The sequence below is a fragment of the Mustela putorius genome, unplaced genomic scaffold, assembly GCF_011764305.1.
Source record: "Mustela putorius furo isolate JIRA1106 unplaced genomic scaffold, ASM1176430v1.1 tig00003853_pilon_pilon_pilon, whole genome shotgun sequence".
Taxonomy (NCBI): Eukaryota; Metazoa; Chordata; class Mammalia; order Carnivora; family Mustelidae; genus Mustela; species Mustela putorius.
In genome coordinates this window covers 69819894-69828271 of record NW_025422005.1, presented here as the reverse complement: position 1 = coordinate 69828271, position 8378 = coordinate 69819894, and positions in this window count along the sequence as shown.

Genomic DNA, 8378 nt, shown 5'->3' with positions numbered 1-8378 from the left:
GACCCTATGGCTCAAACGGGGGGATAAACAAAAAAGCTCAGGAAATGCTTTATTTATGTTGCCATTTACCTCTGTGATCATGGGCATAGATCTTTCCTTACATAAGGTTGAAATACAATTTCATTTTCTGTTGTTAATCTCTGAGAGATTGGAGTTTTATGTCTCTGAGCTTCAATTCCTTAGCTTCAGAGGTGACCTTGACGGTGCCAAGTTCTTATTATGAAAATGGCTTAAATGTGTGCAACACTTTACAGTTTAATAAAAACATTGTACCGGATTATCGTTACACTTTATCCTACTTTGACTTAAACAGAAAGCTGTTATCTCTATTGTACAGGAGAGGAAACTGAGGCTCAGGGGGGATTAGAGTTGCTTCAAGGCCACTGGTGGTAAGTTATGGAGTTGCTGGTATATGCAAGTCTTTGCATTCTGCCTCCAGAACTTTCTCTACTGAATGACACTGCCCAAGTCGTTATAGTTTATAAGGCCCCAAAGCAAGTAGTACTGCAAGTGATCATCACAAGGTCTCTCTAAGGGAGCTGAGGCAGGCATTATAAGGCATATTGTTTCTTTTGCTCAACCAATTAATAGGCTAAAGTAGAAAGAACCATGCTTAGTTAAAAGTCAAAAAAACCTTTAGGTCTCCATAGTATTTCCTTTGGCTTTCAAATCTCTAAGGCTCTTTCACATCAACGTTTTTATAGCATACCTACTCTTTAGGGAAGTTCTTACTGTTGAATGTAGTTGACCAACCGTGGCTATTATCAGTTTTGATTAAAAGAAAGAGATGTTATTGAATAAGAATTGACACTGTGGTCTCCAGGTATGATTTCTGGATGAATGTTGGCTGGCAAGGCATATAGTCACATGTTAATCTTCTATCTTTCTTTTCTTCATCTATCATGTCTACACTCTTCTATTTCTAAAAACACTTAAACTCAGTCACCACCAGCAGCTGGTGACTTGTCTAGACTTTGAGACAGTAACTCATCATCAGACCTCTCTAGCCACCCCTGCATTTTTCCTGCTCTGACTGCCAGGTGCCCCTACCAGATAAAGCTCTTCATAGATCAGCTTCATGGACATGTCACCTATGCAGCTGTATAGGACATCAGCCTTACAAGTATCCCATGTTTGGTTGAATGCTCCACTGTCACCAACTTGAAATTCTTTCCACTTTGGAACAAGGGGCCCTGTATTTTCCTTCTGTCCTGGGCCCCACAAATTGTACACTGGCCCTGGCTCCCCAACTAAACTCATTACAACATACACAGAGGTTCACGTTCTTTTTCCTTTCATTTGGTTCAGAGATGTAGACTTCTAGCTAAGAGACCAGGACTAGTCTTTGGCTAAACTTTATTGAAAGCTGAAAACATTTTCTAAGATACAAAGACTTCTGGTCATGTTTTCTTTCTCATAAGAAAACAGAGTTACACAGCTATCTTTAAAAAAGTTCTTAGAGTAGAACTCAAGTTCCTGTTTTATAAGAGAATGGTCCATTAAACAGAAGTCCTATTTAATGACTAAAGAGAAATGGAAACAAAGACAGAGAGAGAGAAAATAAAAAGAGAGAGAGATAGGGAGAGAGGAATCACCTGCAGATAGTCAAAAGTGAGTGTCAGACTCCTGTGCTTAGGGACTGAAAAGCTCAGAAAAGAGGAAAATAATATAACATGGTGTGTTAACAGTATTGGAATTAAAATTAAAAAAAAATAAGCACTTGAAATTTTTAATACATCCCCATTTTTTTAAAAACACAAGCTGAGGAATAAAAAAACTAAACTTGAACTACATTAGAGGGAAATACTTAAAAAGTAGACTAATTGAAGAGTCCATGATTTTCTTTGTTTCCTCTTTAGAGAATTACCCAAACTCTGAAATTATTAATAGTTTTGTATAAGACTTAATTTTTTTTCTTGTCAGTTGCTCCTAGTTAGTCATCAAAGTTCTCCAACCCAAATTTACTTAATGGCTATATGGGCATATTTTACTACATTAGACTGTCTTGTCATTACAGGGATTTGGTTATAGAATTTGTTTAAAAACCTTAAACATAGTGCATGGTTATCTAGGTTCTATGTCCATCTTTTGACTTGGAATTTACATCTTCCTTATCTCTGTAGGGCACAAAGAGAGGCATTAGAGTCGGGGCTGGGGGGAGAAAGAAAAGGCACAATCCCTCTCTGAAGAAATCTACAGAGTAGTTGGGGAGAAATGCACCAATGATTGCAGTGCAATGTGGGAACAGGTAGATGGTAGATGGGAAGTGGAGCCAAAGTGCAGTAACGGGGCCTTCAAGGGTGCAACCACCACAAGTCTTAAGTGAGATCAGAGAAAGCTCTTACGCAGTACAACAAGCAAACAAGGGAGGCATGACTTTCACCAGTTTTCAAAGTCATGAAAAATAAAAATATCACACACTTAAACTTCGATCGAAATGAACTTTTCCTTTTGCTAGAAGTTTAGGGAGTTTTGATAAGCACTGGTTTGTAAGGTACTTTCAAGAGAGCAATGGAGGGTAGCATAGCTTATTAGCTCTCTCCTTGGATCTATGACAAATATTAGTAACTAATTATGACTTAGAGTAAGTTACCTAACCTCTTTATGTCATGATTTCTTTACATGTAGATGGGTTTAAGAAGAGTATTTATCTCATGTAGTGTTGCTGTGAGGATTAAGGGAATTCACATGCTTAGCAGAATAAAAGTGTAGTCAATATTAACATTATTATTATCTTGACAGCTTCAAAGAAGTGTTCATACTTAGAGGGATTTTCTTCATAAGCAATCAAGCCAGATGCCGATTTTTTCCTCCATTCATCTTTTAAAGCTGAGTGTCTGGAAGGCAAATTAGAGGACATTTTCTTAATCGGTGGCATTGATTTTCACTTTCTCAACATATCATTGCTCATTTGTATTGAAACATAATAGTAAATGCTAAAACAAAACAAAATAAAACAAAACAAAAAGCCCATTGGCTCAGTTACAGAAAGAGTCATGAGAAGAGAGCCAGTAATTAAGGAGGCACTGGGCTTCACCGAGGGTAGTGAATGGGCCATGAAAAGGGCATTTTCCATGGTTCACACATGAGTGAAAAGCATGGACCTCAGAGCCCAGGAGCTCTCCACACTTTCTAGCCCTGCGACCTTAGGCAAGTCATTAAACAGCTCTGAGCCTCAGTTACAGATTTTGAAATGAAAAATACAATTTATGGAAAAAATAGAATGAAAGAGGAAAAAAAGAGAAAGCTTCCTCTGCTTTTTTTCCCACAGCATTTTACTGAGCTTTAAATGGAAAGATGAGTGTAAAAGTAGTGTATAATTTGGCATTCAAACTTTAATTTTTCTTTCTTTCTTTGATCCAAAGGAAACCTGTACACGAATAGTAAAATTATGTTTACCTTTTTCTATGCTAAGTGTTTGATTCCTCTCCCTGCTTATTGCTTAGTCAGGGATCACCCAGGTCAGGCTTCACAAACCTGGCAACACCCTAGAATCACCTCAGGGGCTTTTAAGAAATGCAAATGTGTGGCCCAACCCCTAGGTGTCCTGACTTCCATCTTCTCAGTCCAGCTCAGTCACTGGCAATTACAGGGCGGAGAAGGGATAAAAGATGTATTTGTAGATCATTTATGAAAGAGTCAGAGTTGGAAAATGACTGAAACTTTTAATTAAAGAGGAATGAAAATCTCGTTCTGCTTAATTTTCTAAAGCCACATTTCAGAATCACAGCCTGTGAATGAAAGCAGGTTAGCGGTGGCCTTTCCACCATCCCAACGTTGCTTTGGCTTATCTTGTTTCACTTTTCATAGCTATACTGAGAAAAGTCCTCCTCTTTTCTATATACTAAATTTCCATAGGTAAATGCAAGGAATGCTCTATTACCTAATTGTGGTGCATGAAGCCTTTTCCAGTTTGCTATCACCTGCTCTTGGTTTTGACTTTGAATCTCTTGATCTTCCTCCCCACTGACAAGAACTTTCATCTTCTGAGATGTCTGTGTGAAACTTTATTAATCTCCCTTGGGCAAAATTCTTTAGCAGGCTCCACATTTTCCCTTCTGTGCACTCTGCCCTCTTCTCCCCATCCGCTCTTTAGAGAGTGGGGACCATGAAATTTCCTCTGGGCCTACGGGTAGGCCAAGGGCAAATAGAGACGTAATAAAGGAGAGGTTTGTAAGCCCCACTCCTAGCTCTGGTCATCATCTTCCTTTATGAGAAATCCAGAGGTCATTTCCCAGGAAGGGATGGGGCCTCCTCAGGGTATAGACCCTTGGAAAGTGAATAGTCAGCAATTTATTTCTGGATTTGTATGCCCAGGAAACCTGAGCAGCCTGCTTTGACCAACATGATTTGTCATCTAGCATCAAGGGCATTTTTTATGGTCCTTGGTTCCCTGTTCTGAGAGAATGGTTATAACTTTCAGGAATATCTAGTTTGTGGCCAAAAGCAGGTCATTTTTGACTTATTAGGAGAAAAAGGAACTTGGGGACAAAACAAATGGCCTTTGGAGAGGAGAAAAGTTGCTTCTAGCCATAAAAGTAATCCATACTTGTTATAAAGGTTTCGGGAAATGAAAGAAGGTATATAGAAGTGAAATCAGCGAATATTCTCTAGCAAGAGAGGTAAGACTTGTTAGCACTTTGCTGCATTTTATAAACCATTTTTTTCTATGCATGTAGAATAGTCCCCAAATTAGAAAACATTAATATGAAGTTTGTATACTATTTTCTACTTAACATGATCTTAATAGCATTTTGCACATCAATAACTATTGGCCATGCACTTTTTTTTCCTCCTTAAGTGTCTCTACACCCAACGTAGAGTTGGAACTTACAACCCTGGATGAAGACAGCATGTTCTCCCAACTAAACCAGCCACGTGCCCCTAAAAACAGTCACTTTTGATGACTGCATAATATTCCACTGTGGGCATGTTCTTATTTTTAACAATAAAATCCCTTATTTTTTGAATATTTTGTGGTGTTTTCATTTAATATAAGTGAAGTCTAAAATATGCCTCTGTGCACAAACTTTTATGGGTTTCTTATTTTGAAAAAAAAAAGTTCTATAAAATGGGAGTCTTGCAAAGAAGGATTATGGGCTCTCAATGCTTGTTTCCAAACTGCACTGGGGAAAGACTGTTCTTGCTTATACTTGACAAGTGGAATACAGAGCATGTGTTTCAACTTACCTTTGCTGAGCAAAGCACATCTTACTCCAAACCACATTTCTGGCTCATTTCCCTATAATAGATTATAGAAAACTGAGCATGAACTACTGTGTTTCACCCAATCTAAGACTCCAGCAGTTGTGAGATGTACCATAATAGAATATAGCACTGAGAAAGAAAAATTGTCAAGGGTTAAATTAGGATGAACCATCAATTGTAAGACATACCCCAATTGCAGAAATGTTCAAGTGTGAAAACTTGTACAACTCAGAATGAAAGAAATATGCATTTAATTTTATTTTCTTTGGACCTTTTGCAAGTGGGTCAAGATGGATGTGACATCAAATGCAGGGACAATGGCTGTCTTTGTCTGACGCACTGACATGGCCTCTGGGCCTTCTCTGCATCACTTCCTCACCTCCAACCCCTCTCCAAGATTGTCCGCACCATACCTATCATTACGGTTCCTCTAATGACCCACCTGAGTTTTCTCTTCTTTTCATTATGCTTCAGAATCATAGGGCTGACGTTAATGGAGTCATCTAGGGACAGTGTGGGGTGGGGGTAGGGCGTAGGAGTAGAGTTTACATACTGAGTTCTCTTGAAATTTTAACTGACCTGTCTCTTACAACACTTTGGTATGACTCAGTTATTTTGTATGACCACCCATGCTAACCCAGTTCTTTCTTTTTTAGGTCAATTCCTACCATTCTAAAAACTTACTCCCAAATTTTTTTTTTAATTTTTTATTTTTTATAAACATATATTTTTATCCCCAGGGGTACAGGTCTGTGAATCACCAGGTTTACACACTTCACAGCACTCACCAAAGCACATACCCTCCTTACTCCCAAATTTTGTAACCATTTTTCCCTACTTATGTAGGGAGAGAAATGCACACATACACACATGATTTACAATGCCTTCTCTCCTCTCTCTGGAGTATGTGTGTATGATATACATATTATATATATGCATATACCACATATACATATGTGAACACCCATGTACATATGTGTATATATACTTCTAGAAAATATATATATCTTCAACTTATAAATACATATTTTATACTATACACCTTGTACTTCTTGGAAGAAAGAGGGTATTCATATATATGTCCATATTGAGAAACACACATCCATAGTTTATTAATCTATATATTTCCCAGAAAAATATAATGTATATATTTATAGTCAGTGCCATGGAAGAGACTTTAGCTATATCCTTTTATATTCTTTTATAAGCAGGTTAGTATGTAATAGCCTTCTTTTCCCCACCAGAGTTCTGAACCGATTGAGATAAACAAAAGAATAGCTAAATGAAGATCAAAATATCATTCTATTTCTGATAGAGCGTGAGCTGGAGAATGCAATCTAGGCATGAGGTACAATAGATTTACTATGCAACATAGTCCAGAGCTCGGCCTTCAGGACAGGTAACACTGGACTACTGTAACCCTCCCTCTCCCCCAAGAGGAGCAGGTATTTAATTTCAAAGGTTACTGCGTGGTAATGAGCAGATGAGAATGCGTGCCTTTCCAGGGTCAGTCAATTCCTAAACATAGTAGGGGGAATGGGTGAGCTGGCCATGCCGGGCGTCTCTGCATACCTCACCCATTATCCATGCCACTCTGCCACCAAGGGGGTGGTGCAGGGGACCAGGAGCATTAGAGAAAAAACAAATAAAAACCCCTCCTCTTGGAAATCTGATGAATGGAAAAGACAGACTTCTTCCCCGTCACTGGCCTTTATTTTACAGAGGAGAAAACTGAGGCCAAGAAAATTTCATCCTCTTTGTCAGAAACATGTACCCAGTTAATAGCAGAATCAGTCTTATATTTTTCTTCTCCTGGCTCCTACTTTGGTGTTCTTCTCTAGAGGAAAGGGAGCTGATGGGCTAATTCATAATAAAAATAAAACCTACTGATTCATTCAACTAATATTTATCAGACATCCAGTGTGTGCCAGCCACTGCCTGGTCCCCGGAATTAGTGCTGAACAATACAGAAAAAGCATCTGCCTTCTTGAAATTTACCTCTTAATTGGGGAGACAGATAATAAACAAGCAGCTGAAAGTAGGCTACATGCTACAAAGACAAGCACAACAGACCAAGAGTGACAGAGGCGACTCTTAACAGAGGGCATTTTGGGAAGGCTTCCATGAGTAAGCGAGAGTTGAAGAGAGGAACCAGCTATCGGATTTCTGCAGGAAAAGGGTTCAGCCTGAGGGAATGGCTGACATCTTAGAGGCCCACTGAGTCCCAACATGCTTGGTTTTGAATGCATATTTTGCTAATTTAAGGAGAGGGAAAGGGACACAGAGGGTAACAACCAATGAGTGGATATTTTGGTCCCCACATAGAAGATGAGCACTTTCTCCTCTTCCTAAGGCTAATCTCGCTAGCAATTATCAGCAGATTAAACTCCTGGGTGGAATGTCCCTAGAAGACCTTGCAAGCTCCCCTTTTAACTCTCAGCTGAGCAGTATTATTCTAGGTTACTCGTCTGGAAGAATGGCTTGGAATGATCTTTATTGTCCTTTGGTTCTCCCATGCTAATAATAGCGCAGCACCCTCTGCAAGCAGGGACTGCCATACACATTAGGGGCGAGAGTCTCTCAAAATCCTCGACTGTTGTATGGCTTGTTTGCTGTCATCCCTTATTAGTGAAGGTGTCACAGTCCCAACTCGTATCCTGTTGGGCATTTAGTATGTTTCTAGTGAATGCTTGTATTACATTGATTTTGAATCACCAATGGCATTAAGTTGGTAAACAACACAGCTTTAGAAGAAATCCTCTGAGCTTTTGGATATTAAGATATTCTTAACTTCTGCTCTTTCTTTGTTACAGCCAAGTCCCTGGTAAGTTCCAAAGGATTGTATAGCCTGGCTCATCACTAGGCTAGGGATCCATAAAGCTTATGTTTCAAGCTAGCTACTACTGTCACTACAGTGTGACATGATAGGGACCCACAGTGGTGTGAGATTTCAGGGAAACTGCACATTAAGAGCCAATCCATTCAGTTCACCTGGAAGAAAAGTCATTGGGCAAGAAGTGGGAGGGTAGCAATGCCCGGGAACATTAACTCACTCAGCATGGTGCTGAGCTAGTGTCTGTCAGGGGGGCTACATAATTAAGGTACGTAGACTTTCCAAACTATGGGAGGGGAGGAGAGGTAATGGGGACTGGAACAGGTCTGGAAAAAGC